Source organism: Bombina bombina, chromosome 2, assembly GCF_027579735.1.
Source record: "Bombina bombina isolate aBomBom1 chromosome 2, aBomBom1.pri, whole genome shotgun sequence".
NCBI classification, from domain to species: Eukaryota; Metazoa; Chordata; class Amphibia; order Anura; family Bombinatoridae; genus Bombina; species Bombina bombina.
In genome coordinates this window covers 1,336,970,393-1,336,997,057 of record NC_069500.1, presented here as the reverse complement: position 1 = coordinate 1,336,997,057, position 26,665 = coordinate 1,336,970,393, and positions in this window count along the sequence as shown.

Here is a 26,665-nt window from a genome sequence, read left to right as displayed (position 1 = left end):
TTTTCTTATAGCCACTTACCATTTTGTGAAGCTCAACAACCTTTTACCGCACATCACAGCTATATTCCTTGGTCTTATCCATTGTGGTGAATGGCTATATATATATATATATATATATATATATGTATATATATATATATATATATATATATACAGTGCCCTCCAATAATATTTTTGGCCTATATGTTACCTCGTATTTATACCTCTGTAAAACAGGAAGTCATGGTTGAACAATTTCCTGTTCCTAGTCACCCAGGTGTACTAATAATTGTAAAATATCAATGGTGGGAATATACTTCAAATATATTTTTCTCATCTGAATTCATAGGGGTGCCAATAATTGTGCCACACATATATTTAGCAAAGAGTTTTTATTTTGATAAACCTGTGTTGTGTTTGCAATTGCTTGATATCCATGAGAACAGAGTATTTTTGTGTATTTTTTTTTAAAAAGACATTTTTTTCACAACCTTCTTTGCTCATATTTACTGAGTGCCAATATTAGTGGAGGGTACTGTATATATATCTTGTCATACATATTCCTGTCATGTCCTTCTAGATTGTGTGTCTTAATACATCTCTGCAGTTATGAGTTTTTTTTCCTCTTGTCTACAGTTCTCCAGTGTTTCTAGTACATAATTCTCCCATTTCTAGACTTCCAGTGTTTCATCAGTTTTAGTCTCCCCTTTTCAATCCTTCAGTCTCACAAATCACTAGTCCTTCCATATAACTTTACCCTTTCCAGTCCTCCTGGCTATCCTGCTAGTATTCTCCACTTATGATTACCAAGTCTTCATGGGCCTCTCCTCTCTACTGCTTAAATTTCTCTTGGAAGAGGCATATATATGTCTGTATTACTCATTGGTGATATTCCCCATTGTTCCCATCCTGAAGTTTGTGCAAACTGTGAACTAAACCTCATTAACTGACTCATATTTTTATCACAATAACAGCTCACGCTTTCACATGAGAAATTCCATTTTTTAGTTGTTCAATTGATTACCGAATTCTGTATATTTTTCCAGTGTCTAACACACTCTGTGGTGGCAGATCTAGAAATTCAAATTGTTCACCCAAGTCCTGAGAACTTCCCAGAGTCAAGTATAAAGTTTTGTGCAACACAGTAATGACAAAAAATCAACAGTAGCTAAAATGATGGAACTTGAAATCTTTTAGAAGACCTGGTGTAAATGTTGTAGCTACTTTTTCTATCAAAAATCTGTAAGTGAGCCCAAGAAGAGGCAGCGTGAATCAGTCTTCTGCTTACAGCATATTTAGAGCAGTTTCAACACATTTCTCATACTAGCCAACAACATGTCATTAACTCTTTCATCACTACACTATATTACTACCAAATTAAATGCAAAACAACTCAATTGTTTGGCTTATGGTCTTGATACAATGTTCTCATTGATGTAGAGTCCTGTTCTAAAATATGACTTCTCAGGCTTATAATGTAATGTTAATTTTTATTTAAAGTAGGGCAGCGCTACTGTGCAACCGTTTTATCAAAACTAGTCCTCCGCAATGTACTGAGATGCTGGTATTATATGCCTAAATGGAATATAGTTTGTTGCTTAGTTCTGAAACTCACAGGAAGAAGGATATTTTTTTCTCAACCCCATTCTCAGAAGATAGCTTAGTATTTTTTTATGTAAATGATAGAATTTAAAGGGGCATTCCAGTCAAAATGGAAATGCATATAGATGAATTACATCTTTGAATGGAAACATATTTACAATATACACTTACCGGCCACTTTATTAGGTACACCTTGCTAGTACTGGGTTCAACCCCTTTTTGCCTTCAGAACTGCCTTAATTTTCTATGACATAGATTCAACAAGGTGTTAAAAACATTCCTCAGACATTTTGGTCCATATTGACATGATAGCATCACACAGTTGCTACAGATTTGTCGGCTGCACATTCATGATGCAAATCTCCCGTTCCACCACATCCCAAAGGTGCTCTATTGGATTGAGATCTGGTGACTGTGGAGGCCATTGGAGTACAGTGAACTCATTGTCATGTTCAAGAAACCAGTTTGAGATGATTTGAGCTTTGTGACATGGTGCATTATCCTGCTGGAAGTAGCCATCAGAAGATGGGTACACTGTAGTCATAAAGGGATGTACATGGTCAGCAACAATATTCAGGTAGGCTGTGGTGTTTAAACGATGCTCATTTGATACAAAGGGGCCCAAATTGTGTCAAGAACCATTGATACAAGGAAGGATGTATCCATGCTTTCATGTTGTTTACGCCAAATTCTGACCCTACAATCTGAATGTCGCAGCTGAAATTGAGACTCATCAGACCAGGAAATGTTTTTCCAATCTTCTATTGTCCAATTTTGGTGAGCCTGTGCAAATTGTAGCCTCAGTTTCCTGTCCTTAGCTGACAGGAGTGGCACCCAGTGTGGTCTTCTGCTGCTGTAGCCCATCTGCTTCAAGGTTCGACGTGTTCTGTGTTCTGAGATAGTATTCTGCATACCTTGGTTGTAACGAGTGGTTATTTGAGTTACTGTTGCCTTTCTATCATCTTGAACCAGTCTGCCCATTCTCCTCTGACCTCTGACATCAGCAAAGCATTGTCGTCCACACAACTACCGCTCACTGGATATTTTCTTTTTTTTCAGACCATTCTCTGTAAACCCTTGAGATGGTTGTGCGTGAAAATCCCAGTAGATCAGTAGTTTTTGAAATACTCAGACCAGCCTGTCTGGCACCAACAACCATGCCACGTCCAAAGTCACTTAAATCCCCTTCCCCATTCTGATGCTCAGTTTGAACTTCAGCAACTCATCTTTAACATGTCTAGATGCCTTAATGCATTGGGTGGCTGCCATGTGATTGGCTGATTAGCAATCTGTGTTACCAAGCAATTGAACTGGTGTACCTAATAAAGTGGCTAGTGAGTGTACATACAGTATATTGTCAAAAATGCTTCTAGTAAAAGTTTTCACGGTTTTAGTTTTACTGTTTTTCTCTGCACATGCATGTGAAGCATAGCTAGATATTCTCTGTGCACCAGCATTTATACTGCAGCTGATCATAGAGCTTCAGTGGGAGCTTCTATCATGTCAGCAATAATGTAAATGGAGTCATTGCCAGATAATACAAACACCTTAGGCTCTCTGAGTGAGTGCTGTGTGCACAAAGCATACTGAAGTACACTCTTGAAACAGCTATAGCATTTTTGACAATGATTCTATTCAAAACTGAAATGCAACCTGTGCATTCAAGTATTGGCTGGTGACCAGAATTAAGGTCACCTCAGACCCAAATTCAGGACAACTCCAAAATGTTGATGAGGTGTTAAAAAAACTTTTGAAAAGGTTTCATTTAAACAGGCAAGTAAAAATAGTCCATGATGCCATGTATCTTAACAAAATGTCCAGGTCCTCTTACAGAAAAACAGCCCCAAAACAATAAAGAGATATGAAACCCAATTTTTTTTCTTTTATGATTCAGATAGAGCATGCACCCTGGGTAGCACATGCTGATTGGTGGCTAAATGTAGCCACCAATCAGCAAGCTCTACCCAGGTGATGAACCAAAAATGGGCCGGCTCCTAAGCATACATTCCTGCTTTTTCAAATAAAGATACCAAGAGAATGAAGAAAAATTGATAATAGGAGTAAATTTGAAAGTTGCTCAAAATTGCATGCTGTTTCTAAATCACGAAAGATAAAATTGGGTTTCATATGATCCCTTTAAAGAGCCACTATATATTTATCCGTGGGCATGAGGTACTTTTCCATATGACTACCTCTCTGTGGCCTAGATTTGGAGTTTGGCGGTAGCCGTGAAAACCAGCGTTAGAGGCTCCTAACGCTGGTTTTAGGCTACCTCCGGTATTTGGAGTCACTCAAAATAGGGTCTAACGCTCACTTTTCAGCCGCGACTTTTCCATACCGCAGATCCCCTTACGTATATTGCGTATCCTATCTTTTCAATGGGATTTTTCTAACTCCGGTATTTAGAGTCGTGTCTGAAGTGAGCGTTAGAATTCTAACGACAAAACTCCAGCCGCAGAAAAAAGTCAGTAGTTAAGAGCTTTCTGGGCTAACGCCGGTTCATAAAGCTCTTAACTACTGTGCTCTAAAGTACACTAACACCCATAAACTACCTATGTACCCCTAAACCGAGGTCCCCCCACATCGCCGCCACTCGATTACATTTTTTAACACCTAATCTGCCGACCGCCACCTACGTTATACTTATGTACCCCTAATCTGCTGCCCCTAACACCGCCGACCCCTATATTATATTTATTAACCCCTAACCTGCCCCCCACAACGTCGCAGCCAGCTACCTACAATAATTAACCCCTAATCTGCCGACCGCAAAGCGCCGCCACCTACGTTATACTTATGTACCCCTAATCTGCTGCCCCTAACACCGCCGACCCCTATATTATATTTATTAACCCCTAACCTGCCCTCCCTAACATCGCAGACACCTAACTTCAATTATTAACCCCTAATCTGCCGACCGAATCTCTCCGCTATTCTAATAAATGGATTAACCCCTAAAGCTAAATCTAACCCTAACACTAACACCCCCCTAAATTAAATATAATTTTAATCTAACGAAATTAATTAACTCTTATTAAATAAATTATTCCTATTTAAAGCTAAATACTTACCTGTAAAATAAATCCTAATATAGCTACAACATAAATTATAATTATATTATAGCTATTTTAGGATTAATATTTATTTTACAGGTAACTTTGTATTTATTTTAACCAGGTACAATAGCTATTAAATAGTTAAGAACTATTTAATAGCTAAAATAGTTAAAATAATTACAAATTTACCTGTAAAATAAATCCTAACCTAAGTTCCAATTAAACCTAACACTACACTATCAATAAATAAATTAAATACAATACCTACAAATAACTACAATGAAATAAACTAACTAAAGTACAAAAAATAAAAAAGAACTAAGTTACAAAAAATAAAAAAATATTTACAAACATAAGAAAAATATTACAACAATTTTAAACTAATTACACCTACTCTAAGCCCCCTAATAAAATAACAAAGCCCCCAAAATAAAAAAAATGCCCTACCCTATTCTAAATTACTAAAGTTCAAAGCTCTTTTACCTTACCAGCCCTGAACAGGGCCCTTTGCGGGGCATGCCCCAAGAAGTTCAGCTCTTTTGCCTGTAAAAAAAAACATACAATACCCCCCCCCCAACATTACAACCCACCACCCACATACCCCTAATCTAACCCAAACCCCCCTTAAATAAACCTAACACTAAGCCCCTGAAGATCATCCTACAGGGGCTTAGTGGATGATTCCATCAGCCAATCAGAATATTCCTTCCTTAATTCCGATTGGCTGATAGAATCCTATCAGCCAATCGGAATTCGAGGGACGCCATCTTGGATGACATCCCTTAAAGGAACCGTCATTCTTCAGTTGGACGTCGCCAGATGAAGATGGGTCCGCGGTGGAGGTCTTCAGGATGGAGCCGGTCCTCATCCGATGAAGATAGAAGATGCCGCTTGGAAGATGATGGTTGCCGGTCCGGATCTACTCTTCTTCCCGGATAGGATGAAGACTTTGGAGCCTCTTCTGGACCTCTTCAGCCGCCGGAAGATGGATGTCTAGCCCCCGCTTGGGTTGGATGAAGATTTTGGAGCCAGGACGGATCGGTGAACCTGGTATGGTGAAGACAAGGTAGGAGGATCTTCAGGGGCTTAGTGTTAGGTTTATTTAAGGGGGGTTTGGGTTAGATTAGGGGTATGTGGGTGGTGGGTTGTAATGTTGGGGGGGGGGTATTGTATGTTTTTTTTTACAGGCAAAAGAGCTGAACTTCTTGGGGCATGCCCCGCAAAGGGCCCTGTTCAGGGCTGGTAAGGTAAAAGAGCTTTGAACTTTAGTAATTTAGAATAGGGTAGGGCATTTTTTATTTTGGGGGGCTTTGTTATTTTATTAGGGGGCTTAGAGTAGGTGTAATTAGTTTAAAATTGTTGTAAGATTTTCCTTATGTTTGTAAATATTTTTTTATTTTTTGTAACTTAGTTCTTTTTTATTTTTTGTACTTTAGTTAGTTTATTTCATTGTAGTTATTTGTAGATATTGTATTTAATTAATGTATTGATAGTGTAGTGTTAGGTTTAATTGTAGGTAATTGTAGATATTTTATTTAATTAATTTAATGATAGTGTAGTGTTAGGTTTAATTGTAACTTAGGTTTGGATTTATTTTACAGGTAATTTTGTTATTATTTTAACTAGGTAACTATTAAATAGTTATTAACTATTTAATAGCTATTGTACCTGGTTAAAATAATTACAAAGTTACCTGTAAAATAAATATTAATCCTAAAATAGCTATAATATAATTATAATTTATAGTGTAGCTATATTAGGATTTATTTTACAGGTAAGTATTTAGCTTTAAATAGGATTAATTTATTTAATAAGAGTTAATTTATTTCGTTAGATTTAAATTATATTTAACTTAGGGGGGTGTTAGTGTTAGGGTTAGACTTAGCTTTAGGGGTTAATACATTTATTAGAATTGCGGTGAGCTCCAGTCGGCAGATTAGGGGTTAATAATTGAAGTTAGGTGTCGGCGATGTTAGGGAGGGCAGATTAGGGGTTAATACTATTTATTATAGGGTTAGTGAGGCGGATTAGGGGTTAATAACTTTATTATAGTATCGCTCAGGTCCGGTCGGCAGATTAGGGGTTAATAAGTGTAGGCAGGTGGAGGCGACGTTGTGGGGGGCAGATTAGGGGTTAATAAATATAATATAGGGGTCGGCGATGTTAGGGCAGCAGATTAGGGGTACATAGGGATAATGTAAGTAGCGGCGGTTTACGGAGCGGCAAATTAGGGGTTAATAATAATATGCAGGGGTTAGCGATAGCGGGGGCGGCAGATTAGGGGTTTATAAGTGTAAGGTTAGGGGTGTTTAGACTCGGGGTACATGTTAGAGTGTCAGGTGCAGACGTAGGAAGTGTTTCCGCATAGCAAATAATGGGGCTGCGTTAGGAGCTGAACGCGGGTTTTTTGCAGGTGTTAGGTTTTTTTTCAGCTCAAACAGCCCCATTGTTTTCTATGGGGGAATCGTGCACGAGCACGTTTTTGAGGCTGGCCGCGTCCGTAAGCAACTCTGGTATTGAGAGTTGAAGCTGCGTTAAATATGCTCTACGCTCCTTTTTTGGAGCCTAACGCAGCCTTTATGTGGACTCTCAATACCAGAGTTATTTTTATGGTGCGGCCAGAAAAAAGCCGGCGTTAGCTTTTCGGGTCCTTACCGACAAAACTCTAAATCTAGTCGTGTGTGCGCCAAACCCACCTGTGGTGTTTATTGCCAATAAGCTCTATTTTGGTTTCATCTGACCATCAAACCCAATCCTATTTGAAGTTCCAATAGTGTCTGGCAAACTGAAGACACTTGAGTTTTTTTTTGGATGAAAGAAGAGGCTTTTTTCTTAAAACCCTTCCAAACAACTTGTGGTGATGTAGGTGACTTTGAATTGTAGTTTTGAAGACTTTCTGACCCCAAAACACTAATTTCTGGAATTCTCCAGCTGTGATCCTTAGAGATATTTTGGCCACCAGAACCATCCTCTTCACAGTGTGTTGAGACAATATAGACACACATCCTCTTTCAGGTTGCTTCATAACATTTCCAGTTGACTTCTTCATTATTGCTCTCATGGAGGAAATTGGCATTTTCAATGCTTTTGCTATTTTCTTACAGGGAGTGCAGAATTATTAGGCAAGTTATATTTTTGAGGATTAATTTTATTATTGAACAACAACCATGTTCTCAATGAACCCAAAAAACTCATTAATATCAAAGCTGAATAGTTTTGGAAGTAGTTTTTAGTTTGTTTTTAGTTATAGCTATTTTAGGGGGATATCTGTGTGTGCAGGTGACTATTACTATGCATAATTATTAGGCAACTTAACAAAAAACAAATATATACCCATTTCAATTATTTATTTTTACCAGTGAAATCAATATAACATCTCAACATTCACAAATATACATTTCTGACATTCAAAAACAAAAGAAAAACAAATCAGTGACCAATATAGCCACCTTTCTTTGCAAGGACACTCAAAAGCCTGCCATCCATGGATTCTGTCAGTGTTTTGATCTGTTCACCATCAACATTGCGTGCAGCAGCAACCACAGCCTCCCAGACACTGTTCAGAGAGGTGTACTGTTTTCCCTCCTTGTAAATCTCACATTTGATGATGGACCACAGGTTCTCAATGGGGTTCAGATCAGGTGAACAAGGAGGCCATGTCATTAGATTTTCTTCTTTTATACCCTTTCTTGCCAGCCACGCTGTGGAGTACTTGGACGCGTGTGATGGAGCATTGTCCTGCATGAAAATCATGTTTTTCTTGAAGGATGCAGACTTCTTCCTGTACCACTGCTTGAAGAAGGTGTCTTCCAGAAACTGGCAGTAGGACTGGGAGTTGAGCTTGACTCCATCCTCAACCCGAAAAGGCCCCACAAGCTCATCTTTGATGATACCAGCCCAAACCAGTACTCCACCTCCACCTTGCTGGCGTCTGAGTCGGACTGGAGCTCTCTGCCCTTTACCAATCCAGCCACGGGCCCATCCATCTGGCCCATCAAGACTCACTCTCATTTCATCAGTCCATAAAACCTTAGAAAAATCAGTCTTGAGATATTTCTTGGCCCAGTCTTGATGTTTCAGCTTGTGTGTCTTGTTCAGTGGTGGTCATCTTTCAGCCTTTCTTACCTTGGCCATGTCTCTGAGTATTGCACACCTTGTGCTTTTGGGCACTCCTGTGATGTTGCAGCTATGAAATATGGCCAAACTGGTGGCAAGTGGCATCTTGGCAGCTGCACGCTTGACTTTTCTCAGTTCATGGGCAGTAATTTTGCGCCTTGGTTTTTCCACACGCTTCTTGCGACCCTGTTGACTATTTTGAATGAAACGCTTGATTGTTCGATGATCACGCTTCAGAAGCTTTGCAATTTTAAGAGTGCTGCATCCCTCTGCAAGATATCTCACTATTTTTGACTTTTCTGAGCCTGTCAAGTCCTTCTTTTGACCCATTTTGCCAAAGGAAAGGAAGTTGCCTAATAATTATGCACACCTGATATAGGGTGTTGATGTCATTAGACCACACCCCTTCTCATTACAGAGATGCACATCACCTAATATGCTTAATTGGTAGTAGGCTTTTGAGCCTATACAGCTTGGAGTAAGACAACATGCATAAAGAGGATGATGTGGTCAAAATACTCATTTGCCTAATAATTCTGCACTCCCTGTATAGCCACTTACCATTTTGTGAAGCTCAACAACCTTTTACCGCACATCACAGCTATATTCCTTGATATTATCCATTGTGGTGAATGACTATATATATATATATATATATATATATATATATATATACAGTGCCCTCCACTAATATTTTTGGCCTATATGCTACCTCATATTTATACCTCTGTAAAACAGGAAGTCATGGTTGAACAATTTCCTGTTTCTAGTCACCCAGGTGTACTAATAATTGTAAAATATCAATGGTGGGAATATACTTCAAATACATTTTTCTCCTCTGAATTCATAGGGGTGCCAATAATTGTGCCACACATATATTTAACAAAGAGTTTTTATTTTGATAAACCTGTGTTGTGTTTGCAATTGCTTGATATCCATGAGAACAGAGTATTTTTGTGTATTATTTTTAAAAAAAGACATTTTTTTCACAACCTTCTTTGCTCATATTTACCAAGAGTGCCAATATTAGTGGAGGGTACTGTATATATATCTTGTCATACATATTCCTGCCACGTCTTTCTAGATTGTGTGTCTTAATACATCTCTGCAGTTATGAGTTTTTTTTTCTCTTGTCTACAGTTCTCCAGTGTTTCTAGTACATAATTCTCCCATTTCTAGACTTCCAGTGTTTCATCAGTTTTAATCTCCCCTTTTCAATCCTTCAGTCTCACAAATCACTAGTCCTTCCATATAACTTTACCCTTTCCAGTCCTCCATGCTATCCTGCTAGCATTCTCCACTTATGATTACCAAGTATTCATGGGCCTCCCCTCTCTACTGCTTAAATCTCCCTTGGAAGAGGCATATATATGTCTGTATGTCAGGGTTTTTCCCTGTTTTGTTTGCCATGTGCTGCTGGCAGCCATTTTACTCACCTCTCTTCCTGACTATGGTGCATTGTGGGAAATGCTGCTCATTTCCTACACTTCCTTTTATGGATAGACTGGTGTGCATCATCCATGTGAGACAAGATGCAGTCTCAGAATTGTGATGTCATCACTTATTATTTAAAGGGCCTCTGTTAAGTATGCTTTGCCTTTGCGTTGTCTCAGACCTGTTTGTGAGAGTTCCTGTGTATTACCTGGCTGCCTGACGTCCTTCCTGGTTCCTGATCCCTGGCTTGTTCCTGACTCTGCTGTTTTCCTTGTTCCTGATTCCGGCTCGTCTGACTATTTGCTTTGGCTCCTGACTCGGCTCGTCTGACTACTAGCTCTGGTTTTGACTCCTGGCTTGTTATTTGACTTGTGGACTTTTTATTATTTTTTGCTATTAATAAAGGTGTGATTATTTTTGCACTTCTCGTCTCAGTCTGATTTCTGGCACCCTGACACTGTATTACTCATTGATGATATTCCCCATTGCTCCCATCCTGAAGTTTGTGCAAACTGTGAACTAAACCTCATTAACTGACTCGTATTTGTGTCACAATAACAGCTAACGCTTTCACATGAGAAAATCCATTTTTTAGTTGTTCAATTGATTACCGAATTCTGTATATCTTTCCAGTGTCTAACACACTCTGTGGTGGCAGATCTAGAAATTCAAATTGTTCACCCCAAGTCCTGAGAACTTCCCAGAGTCTTTGCCCATGGTTCCAAGGTTCTTAGTCAAGTATAAAGTTTTGTGCAACATAGTAATGACAAGAAATCAACAGTAGCTAAAATGATGGAACTTGAAGTCTTTTAGAAGACTTGGTGTAAATGTTGTACCTAATTTTGCTATCAAAAATCTGTAAGTGAGCCCAATAAGAGGCAGCGTGTATCAGTCTTCTGCTTACAACATATTTAGAGCAGTTTCAACACATTTCTCATACTAGCCAACAACATGTCATTAACTCTTTCATCACTACACTATATTACTACCGAATTAAATGCAAAACAACGCAATTGTTTGGTTTATGGCTTTGATACAATGTTCTCATTGATGTAGAGTCCTGCTCTAAAATATGACTTTTCAGGCTTATAATGGAATGTTAATTTTTATTTAAAGTAGGGCAGCGCTACTGTGCAACCGTTTTATCAAAACTAGTCCTCCATAATGTACTGAGATGCTGGTATGTTATGCCTAAATGGAATATAGTTTGTTGCTTAGTTCTGAAACTCACAGGAAGAAGGATATTTTTTTATCAACCCCATTCTTAAAAGATAGCTTAGTATTTTTTTTAATGTAAATGATAGAATTTAAAGGGGCATTCCAGTCAAAATGGAAATGCATATAGATGAATTACATCTTTGAATGGAAACATATTATTTACAATATACACTCACCGGCCACTTTATTAGGTACACCTTGCTAGTACTGGGCTCAACCCCTTTTTGCCTTCAGAACTGCCTTAATTTTCTGTGGCATAGATTCAACAAGTTGTTAAAAACATTCCTCAGACATTTTGGTCCATATTGACATGATAGCATCACACAGTTGCTACAAATTTGTCGGCTGTACATCCATGACGCAAATCTCCCGTTCCACCACATCCCAAAGGTGCTCTATTGGATTGAAATCTGGTGACTGTGGAGGCCATTGGAGCACAGTGAACTCATAGTCATGTTCAAGAAACCAGTTTGAGATGATTTGAGCTTTGTGACATGGTGCATTATCCTGCTGGAAGTAGCCATCAGAAGATGGGTACACTGTAGTCATAAAGGGATGTACATGGTCAGCAACAATACTTAGGTAGGCTGTGGTGTTTAAACGATGCTCATTTGATACAAAGGGGCCCAAATTGTGTCAAGAACCATTGATACAAGGAAGGATGTATCCATGCTTTCATGTTGTTTACGCCAAATTCTGACCCTACCATCTGAATGTCGCAGCTGAAATTGAGACTCATCAGACCAGGCAATGTTTTTCCAATCTGCTATTGTCCAATTTTGGTGAGCCTGTGCAAATTGTAGCCTCAGTTTCCTTTCCTTAGCTGACAGGAGTGGCACCCAGTGTGGTTTTCTGCTGCTGTAGCCCATCTGCTTCAACGTTCGACGTGTTGTGTGTTCCGAGATATTATTATGCATACCTTGGTTGTAAGTGGTTATTTGAGTTACTGTTGCCTTTCTATCATCTTGAACCAGTCTGCCCATTCTCCTCTGACCTCTGACATCAACAAAGCATTGTCATCCACACAACTGCCGCTCATTGGATATTTTCTTTTTTTCGGACCATTCTCTGTAAACCCTTGAGATGGTTGTGCGTGAAAATCCCAGTAGATCAGTAGTTTTTGAAATACTCAGACCAGCCTGTCTGGCACCAACAACCATGCCACATTCAAAGTCACTTAAATCCCCTTTCTTCCCCATTCTGATGCTCGGCTTGAACTTCAGCAAATCATCTTTAACATGTCTAGAGGCCTAAATACATTGGGTAGCTTCTGATGCTCAGTTTGAACTTCAGCAACTCATCTTTAACATGTCTAGATGCCTAAATGCATTGGGTGGCTGCCATGTGATTGGCTGATTAGCAATCTGTGTTGTAGAAAAGAGCAGCAGCACCACACTTTATGAACTTTTAACTGCTTTTAATGATGAAACATACAGAAAAACAACTCGGTCATCAACTGACCTTAATCGAGTTGTTTTTCTGTATGTTTCATCATTAAAAGCAGTTAAAAGTTCATAAAGTGTGGTGCTGCTGCTCTTTTCTACAATTTGTCTACTTTGAGGGTTAGTGCAGAAACCCCTGTAGCGTGCACCCGAAATTGGATGGTGAGTGCTGGGCCCATCTCTATCTTTCTAGCAATCTGTGTTACCAAGCAATTGAACAGGTGTACCTAATAAAGTGGCCGGTGAGTGTACATACAGTATATTGTCAAAAATGCTTCTAGTAAAAGTTTTCACTGTTTTAGTTTTACTGTTTTTCTCTGCACATGCATGTGAAGCATAGCTAGATATTCTCTGTGCACCAGCATTTTAAATACTGCATCTGATCAGAGAGCTTCAGTGGGAGCAATAATGTAAATGGAGTCATTACCAGATAATACAAACACCTTAGGCTCTCTTGAAACAGATATAGCATTTTTAACAATGATTCTATTCAAAACTGAAATGCAACCTGTGCATTCAAGTTTTGGCTGGAATGTAAGGTGACCAGATTTAAAGACACCTCAGACCCAAATTCAGGACAACTCCAAAATGTTGATGAAGTGCTAAAAAAATCTTTTGAAAATGTTTAATTTAAACAGGCAAGTAAAAATAGTTTATCTACAATAAAAGCCAATAGCAAAAGATAAAAACTGTAAGGGCTCCAGCCCCATATCACCTGCCTCTGTGTACCTGCACATGCAAGTGTACCTACATAATTTGATTTAGGTTACAGGATACTGAGATAGTAACACAAGGAGCTTTATCAGACCTTAAAATTACAGTGCAGCGAAGGTATGAAATTTATCTCACGAATGGATGGATGCCATAATAATATGTAATGTGTTTTGATTATGACATGTGAGATTAAGCTTGACATACGATATTTTCAGATGTTGTTTTATGTCTTTAAATGAAATAATATTTTTTGTCTTAGGAATCTGAATTTATTGCCACTGACACAGAATAACACAGCAGATGCACGTTATGTGGAGCAGTATGACCTGCTGTTACAGCAATTTCATGAGGCTTCGGATAATTATATAAAAGCAAAAGACATTTTGGAGTCAGTGAGTCAGCGTGATATTAAATGTCAAGCTTAATCTCACATGTCATAATCAAAACACATTACATGTCATTATGGCATCCATCCATTCGTGAGATAAATTTCATTCCTTCGCTGCACTGTAATTTTAAGGTCTGATAAAGCTCCTTGCCGGCCATTATTGGCAAATAGAGCTTATAACAGCAGCCATTGTGGTCCTCATTCTCACCTAGATTACGAGTTTTGCTCTAAACAGGGTGCGAAACGAACACAACAAAAGTTGCGTTATTTCACCCCCATAGCACTGTCATTACAAGTTTATGAAAAGCCTCCTTGTGCGTGCGATATGGTGGCATTAAGCTCCATACCGCACAAAAGCCAAGGGCTGCTTTGACATGCTCGTGCATGCTTCCCCCCATAGACAAACACCCTAAGTGTGGAATGGCAATCGCCGTAACACAACCCCATTGATGTCTATGGGGGAAAAAAAGTTATGTTTAAACCTAACGCCCTAACATAAACCCCAAGTCTAAACACCCCTAATCCATCGCCCCCGACATCGCCACCACCTAAATAAAGTTATTAACCCCTAATCTGCCGCCCCAACATCGCCGCCACCTAAATAAAGTTATTAACCCCTAATCTGCTGCTCCCGACATCGCCGCCACTATAATAAAGTGATTAACCCCTAATTCTGCCACTCTCTGACATCGCCGCTACTATAATAAAGTTATTAACCCCTGATCTGCCGCCCCCAACATCGCCAACACTAATTAAAGCTATTAACCCCTATTCTGTCGCTCCCCGACATTGCCGCCACTAAATAAAGTTATTAACCCCTAAACCTCTGGCCACCCACATTTCCGCCACGAAATAAACCTATTAACCCCTAAACCGCCAGCCCCCCCACATCGCGAAACACTAAATAAAACTATTAACCCCTAATCCTAATACCCCCCTAACTTTAAATTAAAATTACAATATAACTCTAGTTAAACAAATAAAAACTTACCAGTGAAATAAAAATAAACCTAACATTAAACTATAAATTAACCTAACATAACTATTCTAATAAAATAAAAAAAACTACCAATTAAAAATACTAAATTACAAAATTAAATAAACCTAACACTACGAGCAAATAAAAAAATCTAACTTACAACAAAAAAAACCCTGAAAAAACAAACAAACTAACGGCCAGATTACGAGTTTTGCGTTATGAGCGGCTTGGTAATTAGTCTTGAGAAAGGCCCTTTTTTAGGGCAGAAACGCGTTGACATATTGGTAAGCATTATTTTAATCTTTACTTCATTCTCATATTGGATACACTATGTTGTGAATTTCTTTTTTTCAGGGACACTTTTTAGGATACAGTACCATAGGAGCAGCTGACAGGTGCTAGGATCCAATCAGCTACTTCAGCTACCACACTCAGGAATTTAGATCTGTTAAAGTAACTAATATTGAAGGAACCAATTTCCTCACTTTCACCTTGTTTTTCATCACCCATTTTTTTCATTTTTTTGGTTTTGATTGACTTATTGTTGTTCTTCACTAACTTTTGTTGATCAACTTTTTGGAACACTTTTTTGGGAATATATTTTTTATGTTATTGCATATTGTGTATTTTATTTAATTATATCTTTACCTCACTGGATTAGTAGCTAGCATTTGTTATATCCATTTGCACTCACTTACTATTTGACCCTCTTTTGCACTGCAGTGCATTTTTCTATTTTTTTTCTATTTTTTTTAAAAAAAATTTTGACACACTATTTTTTGAACATTATTGTTTGTACTATTGTTTATTAATTTCTTGCTTGATGTACTTGTTACAGTTGTACTTAGGCTTATTCTGTTTCACTAGTTTACACTCTTAATCTGGTGTACCACTCACACTGATCACCTGTGATTATCTCTGTTTTTATTGTAATTATCAGCTTTAGCCGCTCTTGCAAGATATTCCTGTTTTTGTAATTTTATCTATATGTGTTTTTTACATTTTTTACTGATGCTTTTTAACATGGTTCATTAAATAATCTTCTTTTATCTCTCTGTGAGTATTTTTATCCCTTGGCCTCTTGTTGGCGCTGTATTCACTTCTTACTATTTGTGCATATTTTTTGGAGGTTGGTTAGGATCTCTGTTTGGATACAGTTTGGGGATTACCTTAGCGCTTGTACACTACCCCCCTTTTTCACTATTGGCTTGGTAATTACTTGCAAGTTATTTCCACCGCTCACCTTTAATAACGCTGCTATTACAGGTTTGCAAAAACCCGGCATTAGCAGGCAATATGGCAGCGTTGAGCTCCATACCGCACACAAATACCAGCGCTGCTTTGAGCTGGTTTTACATGCTCGTGTACGATTTCCCCATAGACATCAATGGGGAGATCCGGCTAAAAAAAAGCCTAACACCTGCAATAAAGGAGCATAAAGCTCCGTAACGCCGCCCCATTGATTCCTATAGGGAAAGGAAATTTATGTTTACACCTAACACCCTAACATAAACCTGAGTTTAAACACCCCTAATCTGCCGCCCCCGACATCGCCGACACCTACATTACACTTATTAACCCCTAATCTGCCGCCCCCAACGTCGCTGCCACCACTATACTAAAGTTTTTAACCCCTAAACCTCTGGCCTCCCACATCACTAACACTAAATAAATATTTTAACCCCTAAACTTAAGTCTAACCCTAACCCTAACACCCCTTACTTTAATATAATTAAAATAAATCTAAATAAAAATTACTATCATTAACTAAATAATTCCTATTTAAAACTAAATACTTACCTATAAAATAAACCCTAAACTTGCTACAATATAACTGATTATATTGTATCTAGCTTAGGTTTTATTTTTATTTCACAGCTAAGTCTGTATTTATTATAAGTAGGTAGACTAGTTAGTAAATAGTTATTAACTATTTACTAACTACCTAGTTAAAATAAATACAAACTTACCTGTGAAATAAAACCTAAGCTACCTTACACTAAAACCTAACATTACACTACAATTAAATAAATTACATTAATTAAATACAATTAACTAAATTACAGAAAAAAATAAACACTAAATTACACATAATAAAAAAGAAATTATCAAATATTTAAACTAATTAACCTAATCTAATAGCCCTATCAAAATAAAAAAGCCCCCCCCCAAAAAAAAAAACCTAGCCTACACTAAACTGCCAATAGCTCGGACATTTGGATGGGCATTGCCCTTAAAAGGGCATTTAGCTCTTTTTCTGTGCCCAAACCCTAATCTAAAAATAAAACCCACCCAATACACCCTTAATAAAACCTAACATAACCCCGAAGATCCACTTACAGTTTTTGAAGACCGGACATCCATCCTCATCAAGCCGGGAGAAGTCTTCATCCAAGCGGCAAGAAGTCCTCAACGAAGCTGGGAGAAGTCTTCATCCAAGCGGCAAGAAGTGGTCCTCCAGGTGGGCAGAAGTCTTCATCCAGACGGCATCTTCTATCTTCATCCTTCCGACGCGGAGCGGCTCCATCTTCAAGACATCCGGAGCGGAGCATTCTCTTGAAGAATGAAGGTTCCTTTAAATGACGTCATCCAAAATGGTGTCCCTTGACTTTCGATTGGCTGATAGAATTCTATCAGCCAATTGGAATTAAAGGGTAAAAAATCCTATTGGCTGATTGCATCAGATTGGAACAGCCAATAGAATACGAGCTCAATCAGCCAATAGGATTTTTTACACTTTAATTCAGATTGGCTGTTCAAATCAGGTAAAAGAGCTGATTTCTTTAGGTCAATGCCCTATAAAAGGCCCTTTTAAGGGCTATTGGTAGTTTATTGTAGGCTTGGGGGTGTTTTTATTTTTGATAATTTCGTTTATTATTTTCTGTAAACTTTTTTTTAGTTGTAATTTAAATTTTTTATTTTTTTTCGTAGTGTTAGTTTTTTTAAAATTTGTAATTTAGTATTTTTAATTGGTAGTTTTTTTATTTTATTAGACTAAAAGGTTAATTTGATTTATAGTTTAATGTTAGGTTTATTTTTATTTCACAGGTAAGTTTTTATTTATTTAAATAGAGTTATATTGTAATTTTAATTTAAAATTAGGGGGGTGTTAGGTTTAGGCGTTAATAATTTAATTTAGTGTTTTGCAAATTTATTTTAAAATCAATTTTTAACGAATGTCAACGCAGAAAATATTTGGAAATATTTAAGCAACAAATACTAAAGAAAGCAACTAATAAAGAAGACACCAAATTAAAAACAAATTTGAGTCAGTCACTGTGAGAGAGCAGTTGACCAGCTCAGGAAGGGAAATACTTGCATGATAGAGGTGCTTGAGAGTAAATCTGAGACACATTGATTTCTGGGATACATTGAATGATTAATTTAGCTACATCAGGGAAAAAAATAAGTGCAAGTCCCTGAGTACCCCTTGTCAATGCTCTAAGTACCCCTAGGGGTACACGTATCACAGGTTGAGAAACAAGACTCTAGACTATCGAGCAGTGACGTGCAGTGAGGTCAAAGACTGGTGAGGCAATGACTATGATACTCCAGAGAAACATACAAATAGTGTGTGTGTGTATATATATATATATATATATATATATATTCATTCTCTCTCTTTCTTTCTATATATCTTTCTCTCTCTATTTATTTCTCTCTCTTTCTCTCTTTATTTTTCTTACTCTCTTTTTTTTCTTTCTCTCTTTCTTTATCTCTCTCTTTCTCTTTCTTTATCTCTCTCTCTTTCTCTCTCCTTTTCTCTCTCTTTATCTTTGTCTCTCGCTCTCTTTTTTATCTCTATCTCTTTCTCTCACTCTTTCTTTCTTTCACTCTTTTTCTCTGTCCTCTTTCTCCCACGCTCTTTCTTTCTCCCACTCTTTCTCTCACTCTCTTTATCTCACTCTCTTTCTTTCTATCACTCACTCTCTCTTTCTCTCTCACCTCTTTCTATCACTCTCACTCTCTTCCTCTCACTCTCTTCCTCTCACTCTCTTTCTCTCACTCTCTTTCTCTCACTCTCTTTCTCTCACTCTCTTTCTCTCACTCTCTTTCTCTCACTCTCTCTTTCTTCCTCTCACCCTCTCTCTCTTTCTCTCTCTCTCTCTCTCTCTCTCTCTTTCTCTCACTTTCTTTCTTCCTCTCACTCTCTCTTTCTCTCACTCTCTCTTTCTTCCTCACACTCTCTCTTTCTCACTCTCTCTTTCTCTCTCTCTCTATCTCTCTCTCTCACTCTCTCTTTCTCACTCTCTCATTATCTCTCGATCTGCCATACCCGCAGCAGGCCACTAAGTTGAAGTTGGAAGAGAGCTCCATTGCACCGCCTCATATGACAGGAGCGATAATCAGGCCTGATACACTCCTACTCTAGAATGATTCTGCTTCCTTTTTATTATCTGACTCTCCACCTAACCTCCCTACAATCCTGGAGAGACCCTTAGAACACCAGCCGGTCTTCCCTTTCTCTTCTGAGAGAGCCACCGCCTTGAGTTTATCTGATGCTTCACTGAGGAGGTTGGAGGATGCTGTCACCATCAGCTACCACTTTAGGCCATGAAGCTGGTTCCTGCCATTGGTCCCAGGACCTATGTCAATCTCATAAGCTAGAGAGGTGGGGGGTACCTGCTGGAAGCACAAACAGGGCTCTGTGGTCTCCCCACCTGACAAATGCTTCTCTCCTGTATAGATATTGCCACTCCGCACAGAAATCAATTTACAGTTTCCCACCTTTAGAGAGGAAAAGGACTTTGTGAACTGGATTAGACAATTTCTTTCATCAATGTTCCCATCATTGCCATTGAACAAGGATGCCCTTGATGATGCGCTGGCTCCATCCACACTAGGGCTGGAGAAGATGGACAATCCTCAGATGATAAAAGTTTCTACTATTGAAGGCAACCTGTGCTTTACAATAGATAAAGCTCCAGATCTATTGACCCACCTAAATTTCTGTATGCCTAGGATGCTTTCTATAATCCTGAGAATGGGAGTAGGGCAAAGTGTGCTATGAGAAAAAAAAGTGGTACATACGGGACATGCTCCTGAACAGAGCTGGAGTGGTCTCGGTCTGGTGTGAAAATAGTAAAGTGCCATTTATGTTCCACTTTGGCTATTGCCAGACTGAAACTTATTGTACAAGTTTGATCTATTGTTCCCAGTTGTTCAATCTTTTATACTTGTAAATGTATTGATATAAGATTTAGTCAGTCAAGAAGTTAAAATAAATGTAGGAAACAAGTACCTTTATTTTGTTGCAAAGTTATTTATAAACTAAGCGCCTCCAGCTGCCCAAGGCAAAACTCATTTTTTTTCAATGAGATGACATTTCCACTTCTTAGCAAATGGCTGTGCTTCAGTGCTGTATGACTAGTACCTGAGCTTCATGTACCTTTCCGTACACCTATACCTTTACCTGAGCATGTACTTGTATTGCAGCTTTCACCTGTGCCTGAGCCTATACTGCTGCCTACTTCTGTACCTATGTATATACAGATACACGTATATATATATATATATATATATATATATTTATTTATATATACTGTATATACAGTCATGGCCAATAATATTGGCACCCCTACATTTCTGTCAAATAATGCACCACTTCGCCCAGAAAATTGTTGCAATTACAAATGTTTAGGCATTTTGTTTGTATTGGTATGACATAAAAGAGTGGATAAAAAAGGCAAATCTGACACATTCCAATCTTAACTCCAAAAATGGACTAGACAAAATTATTGGCACCTTCTTAAAATTGTAAGAAATAATTGCATTCTAAGGCCTAGATTTGGAGTTCGGCGGTAAAAGGGCTGTTAACGCTCCGCGGGTTTTTTTCTGGCCGCACCATAAATTTAACTCTGGTATCGAGAGTTCAAACAAATGCTGCGTTAGGCTCCAAAAAAGGAGCGTAGAGCATTTTTACCGCAAATGCAACTCTCGATACCAGAGCTGCTTACGGACGCGGCCGGCATCAAAAACGTGCTCGTGCACGATTCTCCCATAGGAAACAATGGGGCTGTTTGAGCTGAAAAAAAACCTAACACCTGCAAAAAAGCAGCGTTCAGCTCCTAACGCAGCCCCATTGTTTCCTATGGGGAAACACTTCCTACGTCTGCACCTAACACTCTAACATGTACCCCGAGTCTAAACACCCCTAGCCTTACACTTATTAACCCCTAATCTGCCGCCCACGCTATCGCTGACCCCTGCATTACACTTTTAACCCCTAATCTGCCGCTCCGTAAAACGCCGCCACCTACGTTATCCCTATGTACCCCTAATCTGCTGCCCTAACATCGCCGACCCCTATATTATATTTATTAACCCCTAATCTGCCCCCCACAACGTCGCCGACACCTACCTACACTTATTAACCCCTAATCTGCCGAGCGGACCTGAGCGCTACTATAATAAAGTTATTAACCCCTAATCCGCCTCACTAACCCTATCATAAATAGTATTAACCCCTAATCTGCCCTCCCTAACATCGCCGACACCTACCTTCAATTATTAACCCCTAAACTTCCGATCGGAGCTCACCGCTATTCTAATAAATGTATTAACCCCTAAAGCTAAGTCTAACCCTAACACTAACACCCCCCTAAGTTAAATATAATTTTTATCTAACGAAATAAATTAACTCTTATTAAATAACTTATTCCTATTTAAAGCTAAATACTTACCTGTAAAATAAATCCTAATATAGCTACACTATAAATTATAATTATATTATAGCTATTTTAGGATTAATATTTATTTTACAGGCAACTTTGTAATTATTTTAACCAGGTACAATAGCTATTAAATAGTTAAGAACTATTTAATAGTTACCTAGTTAAAATAATAACAAATTTACCTGTAAAATAAATCCTAACCTAAGATATAATTAAACCTAACACTAGACTATCAATAAAATAATTAAATAAACTACCTACAATTACCTACAATTAACCTAACACTACACTATCAATAAATAAATTAAACACAATTGCTACAAATAAATACAATTAAATAAACTAGCTAAAGTACAAAAAATAAAAAAAGAACTAAGTTACAGAAAATAAAAAAATATTTACAAACATAAGAAAAATATTACAACAATTTTAAACTAATTACACCTACTCTAAGCCCCCTAATAAAATAACAAAGCCCCCCAAAATAAAAAATTCCCTACCCTATTCTAAATTAAAAAAGTTACAAGCTCTTTTACCTTACCAGCCCTGAACAGGGCCCTTTGCGGGGCATGCCCCAAGAATTTCAGCTCTTTTGCCTGTAAAAAAAAACATACAATACCCCCCCCCCCCAACATTACAACCCACCACCCACATACCCCTAATCTAACCCAAACCCCCCTTAAATAAACCTAACACTAATCCCCTGAAGATCTTCCTACCTTGTCTTCACCATCCAGGTATCACCGATCCGTCCTGGCTCCAAGATCTTCATCCAACCCAAGCGGGGGTTGGCGATCCATAATCCGGTGCTCCAAAGTCTTCCTCCTATCCGGCAAGAAGAGGACATCCGGACCGGCAAACATCTTCTCCAAGCGGCATCTTCGATCTTCTTCCATCCGGTGCGGAGCGGGTCCATCTTGAAGCAGGCGACGCGGATCCATCCTCTTCTTCCGATGTCTCCCGACTAATGACGGTTCCTTTAAGGGACGTCATCCAAGATGGCGTCCCTCGAATTCCGATTGGCTGATAGGATTCTATCAGCCAATCGGAATTAAGGTAGGAATTTTCTGATTGGCTGATGGAATCAGCCAATCAGAATCAAGTTCAATCCGATTGGCCGATCCCATCAACCAATCAGATTGAGCTCGCATTCTATTGGCTGATCGGAACAGCCAATAGAATGCGAGCTCAATCTGATTGGCTGATTGGATCAGCCAATCGGATTGAACTTGATTCTGATTGGCTGATTCCATCAGCCAATCAGAAAATTCCTACCTTAATTCCGATTGGCTGATAGAATCCTATCAGCCAATCGGAATTCGAGGGACGCCATCTTGGATGACGTCCCTTAAAGGAACCGTCATTAATCGGGAGACATCGGAAGAAGAGGATGGATCCGCGTCGCCTGCTTCAAGATGGACCCGCTCCGCACCGGATGGAAGAAGATCGAAGATGCCGCTTGGAGAAGATGTTTGCCGGTCCGGATGTCCTCTTCTTGCCGGATAGGAGGAAGACTTTGGAGCACCGGATTATGGATCGCCAACCCCCGCTTGGGTTGGATGAAGATCTTGGAGCCAGGACGGATCGGTGATACCTGGATGGTGAAGACAAGGTAGGAAGATCTTCAGGGGATTAGTGTTAGGTTTATTTAAGGGGGGTTTGGGTTAGATTAGGGGTATGTGGGTGGTGGGTTGTAATGTTGGGGGGGGGTATTGTATTTATTCTTTTACAGGCAAAAGAGCTGAAATTCTTGGGGCATGCCCCGCAAAGGGCCCTGTTCAGGGCTGGTAAGGTAAAAGAGCTTGTAACTTTTTTAATTTAGAATAGGGTAGGGAATTTTTTATTTTGGGGGGCTTTGTTATTTTATTAGGGGGCTTAGAGTAGGTGTAATTAGTTTAAAATTGTTGTAATATTTTTCTTATGTTTGTAAATATTTTTTTATTTTCTGTAACTTAGTTCTTTTTTTATTTTTTGTACTTTAGCTAGTTTATTTAATTGTATTTATTTGTAGCAATTGTGTTTAATTTATTTATTGATAGTGTAGTGTTAGGTTAATTGTAGGTAATTGTAGGTAGTTTATTTAATTATTTTATTGATAGGGTAGTGTTATGTTTAATTATAACTTAGGTTAGGATTTATTTTACAGGTAAATTTGTTATTATTTTAACTAGGTAACTATTAAATAGTTCTTAACTATTTAATAGCTATTGTACCTGGTTAAAATAATTACAAAGTTGCCTGTAAAATAAATATTAATCCTAAAATAGCTATAATATAATTATAATTTATTTTGTAGCTATATTAGGATTTATTTTACAGGTAAGTATTTAGCTTTAAATAGGAATAAGTTATTTAATAAGAGTTAATTTATTTCGTTAGATGTAAATTATATTTAACTTAGGGGGGTGTTAGTGTTAGGGTTAGACTTAGCTTTAGGGGTTAATCCATTTATTAGAATAGCGGTGAGCTCCGATCGGAAGTTTAGGGGTTAATAATTGAAGGTAGGTGTCGGCGACGTTGAGGGGGGCAGATTAGGGGTTAATAAATATAATATAGGGGTCGGCGATGTTAGGGGTAGCAGATTAGGGGTACATAGGGATAACGTAGGTGGCGGCGATTTGCGGTCGGAAGATTAGGGGTTAATTATTGTAAGTAGCTGGCGGCGACGTTGTGGGGGGCAGGTTAGGGGTGAATAAATATAATACAGGGGTCGGCGGGGTTAGGGGCAGCAGATTAGGGGTACATAAATATAACGTAGGTGGCGGTCGGCAGATTAGGGGTTAAAAATTTTAATCGAGTGGCGGCGGTGTGGGGGGACCTCGGTTTAGGGGTACATAGGTAGTTTATGGGTGTTAGTGTACTTTAGGGTACAGTAGTTAAGAGCTTTATAAACCGGCGTTAGCCAGAAAGCTCTTAACTCCTGCTATTTTCAGGCGGCTGGAATCTTGTCGTTAGAGCTCTAACGCTCACTGCAGAAACGACTCTAAATACCGGCGTTAGAAAGATCCCATTGAAAAGATAGGCTACGCAAATGGCGTAGGGGGATCTGCGGTATGGAAAAGTCGCGGCTGAAAAGTGAGTGTTAGACCCTTTAATCACTGACTCCAAATACCAGCGGGCGGCCAAAACCAGCGTTAGGAGCCTCTAACGCTGGTTTTGACGGCTACCGCCGAACTCTAAATCTAGGCCTAAGTTATTGATGCTCCTGTAATTTGTAATTAAACTCACCTTTATCAATTAACAGTTGCTGAAAATATAAAAATCACACCGGCAACCAGTTAAAATGGTGAAAAATGGACTCAACCTTTCTGTTGTGTGTGTCTGTGTGCCACACTGAGCATGGAGAAGAGAAAGAGCAGCAAAGAATTGTCTGAGGATTTGAGAACAAAAATTGTAGAAAAGCATGGACAATTAAAAGGTTACAAGTCCATCTCCAGAGATCTTAATGTTCCTCTGTCCACTGTGCGCAACAATGTCCAGAAGTTTACAGCCCATGGCACTGTAGCTAATCTGAACCAGTAACGAAGCCTAAGCTTCAGGATAGAGAGAGTGCGCTAATAAGCTAAAAGTATACACACCATATAAAGATTGATATTCAAATTTAATGAACACATAAAACAAAATACACAAAAATATACAAATACTGGATATAGGGACGTCTCCCTGTAGATAAACGGCCTGATTAAAAATGCAGATAAAAACCTATGTATGCTAAGCAAATATTTGCAGATAACAATTGATGATTTATGATATCAAGGAAATGTTAAAATGTATGGCATAACACTGATATTATAAATAACTATATACCTATATATAACTTAAAAACAAAGGGATTGAATAAAATGATAAGCAGCAAGTTCATATGTATAGTCACAGTGCAGGTAGCCGTATGCAAATGAGCAACAGTATTGTAACACTTGTGAGAAATAACGGCTTGGATTTCAAAGCATATACCACAAACAGATACAATGTACTGTACCGTGAGTTCAGAGGGTGTTCAGAGGGTGTTACCAAAGAAAGGAAAGAAAAATCCTTCGGTCAAAACTCGGACCGCGGTTGCAGTAACTGCCGTTCCTGGGGATAGAAGTGTGCAAACCTCTGCACATGTGAGTCGGCGTCTGACGTCACAGACTTTTCATCCGCTCTTCTCAGGTTGTTATTCGCTGCTCCAGCAGCGTAAAAGAAAAAACAGCTGATTGCTGTGTCCTGATGGAAACTCGCTGTAAAGGCAGACTTGTCTGCTATAGATGTACTTGTTGATCCAGTAGAATGGTGGGGCACAAGTTATCCCTCACCTAAGGATATATGAAGATGCTGTTAACCCGGGTTAGAGTTGCAGTACAAACTGCACTGGAATGTCCGTTTGTGTTTTCAAAGTCACAGTGTCACAAATGCAAGCGACGCGTTTCCCCCTCCCTTGGGCTTTATCAAGATAACTGAACTCACGGTACAGTACATTGTATCTGTTTGTGGTATATGCTTTGAAATCCAAGCCGTTATTTCTCACAAATGTTACAATACTGTTGCTCATTTGCATACGGCTACCTGCACTGTGACTATACATATGAACTTGGTGCTTATCATTTTATTCAATCCCTTTGTTTTTAAGTTATATTTTATAATATCAGTGTTATGCCATACATTTTAACATTTCCTTGATATCATAAATCATCAATTGTTATCTGCAAATATTTGCTTAGCATATATAGGTTTTTATCTGCATTTTTAATCAGGCCGTTTATCTACAGGGAGACGTCCCCATATCCAGTATTTGTATATTTTTGTGTATTTTGTTTTATGTGTTCATTAAATTCGAATATCAATCTTTATATGGTGTGTATACTTTTAGCTTATTAGCGCACTCTCTCTATCCTGAAGCTTAGGCTTCGTTACTGGTTCTTTTCTTGTGTCTGATACAAGCAGAGATTGTATCTTTAGAGTAGTGTTTAGTAATACTATCCTCTAGCGCGCACTAATCTTCCCATTTTTAATTAACTGTAGCTAATCTCCCTGAACATGGACGAAACAAAAAAACTTATCAAAGATTGCAACAAAGGATTGTT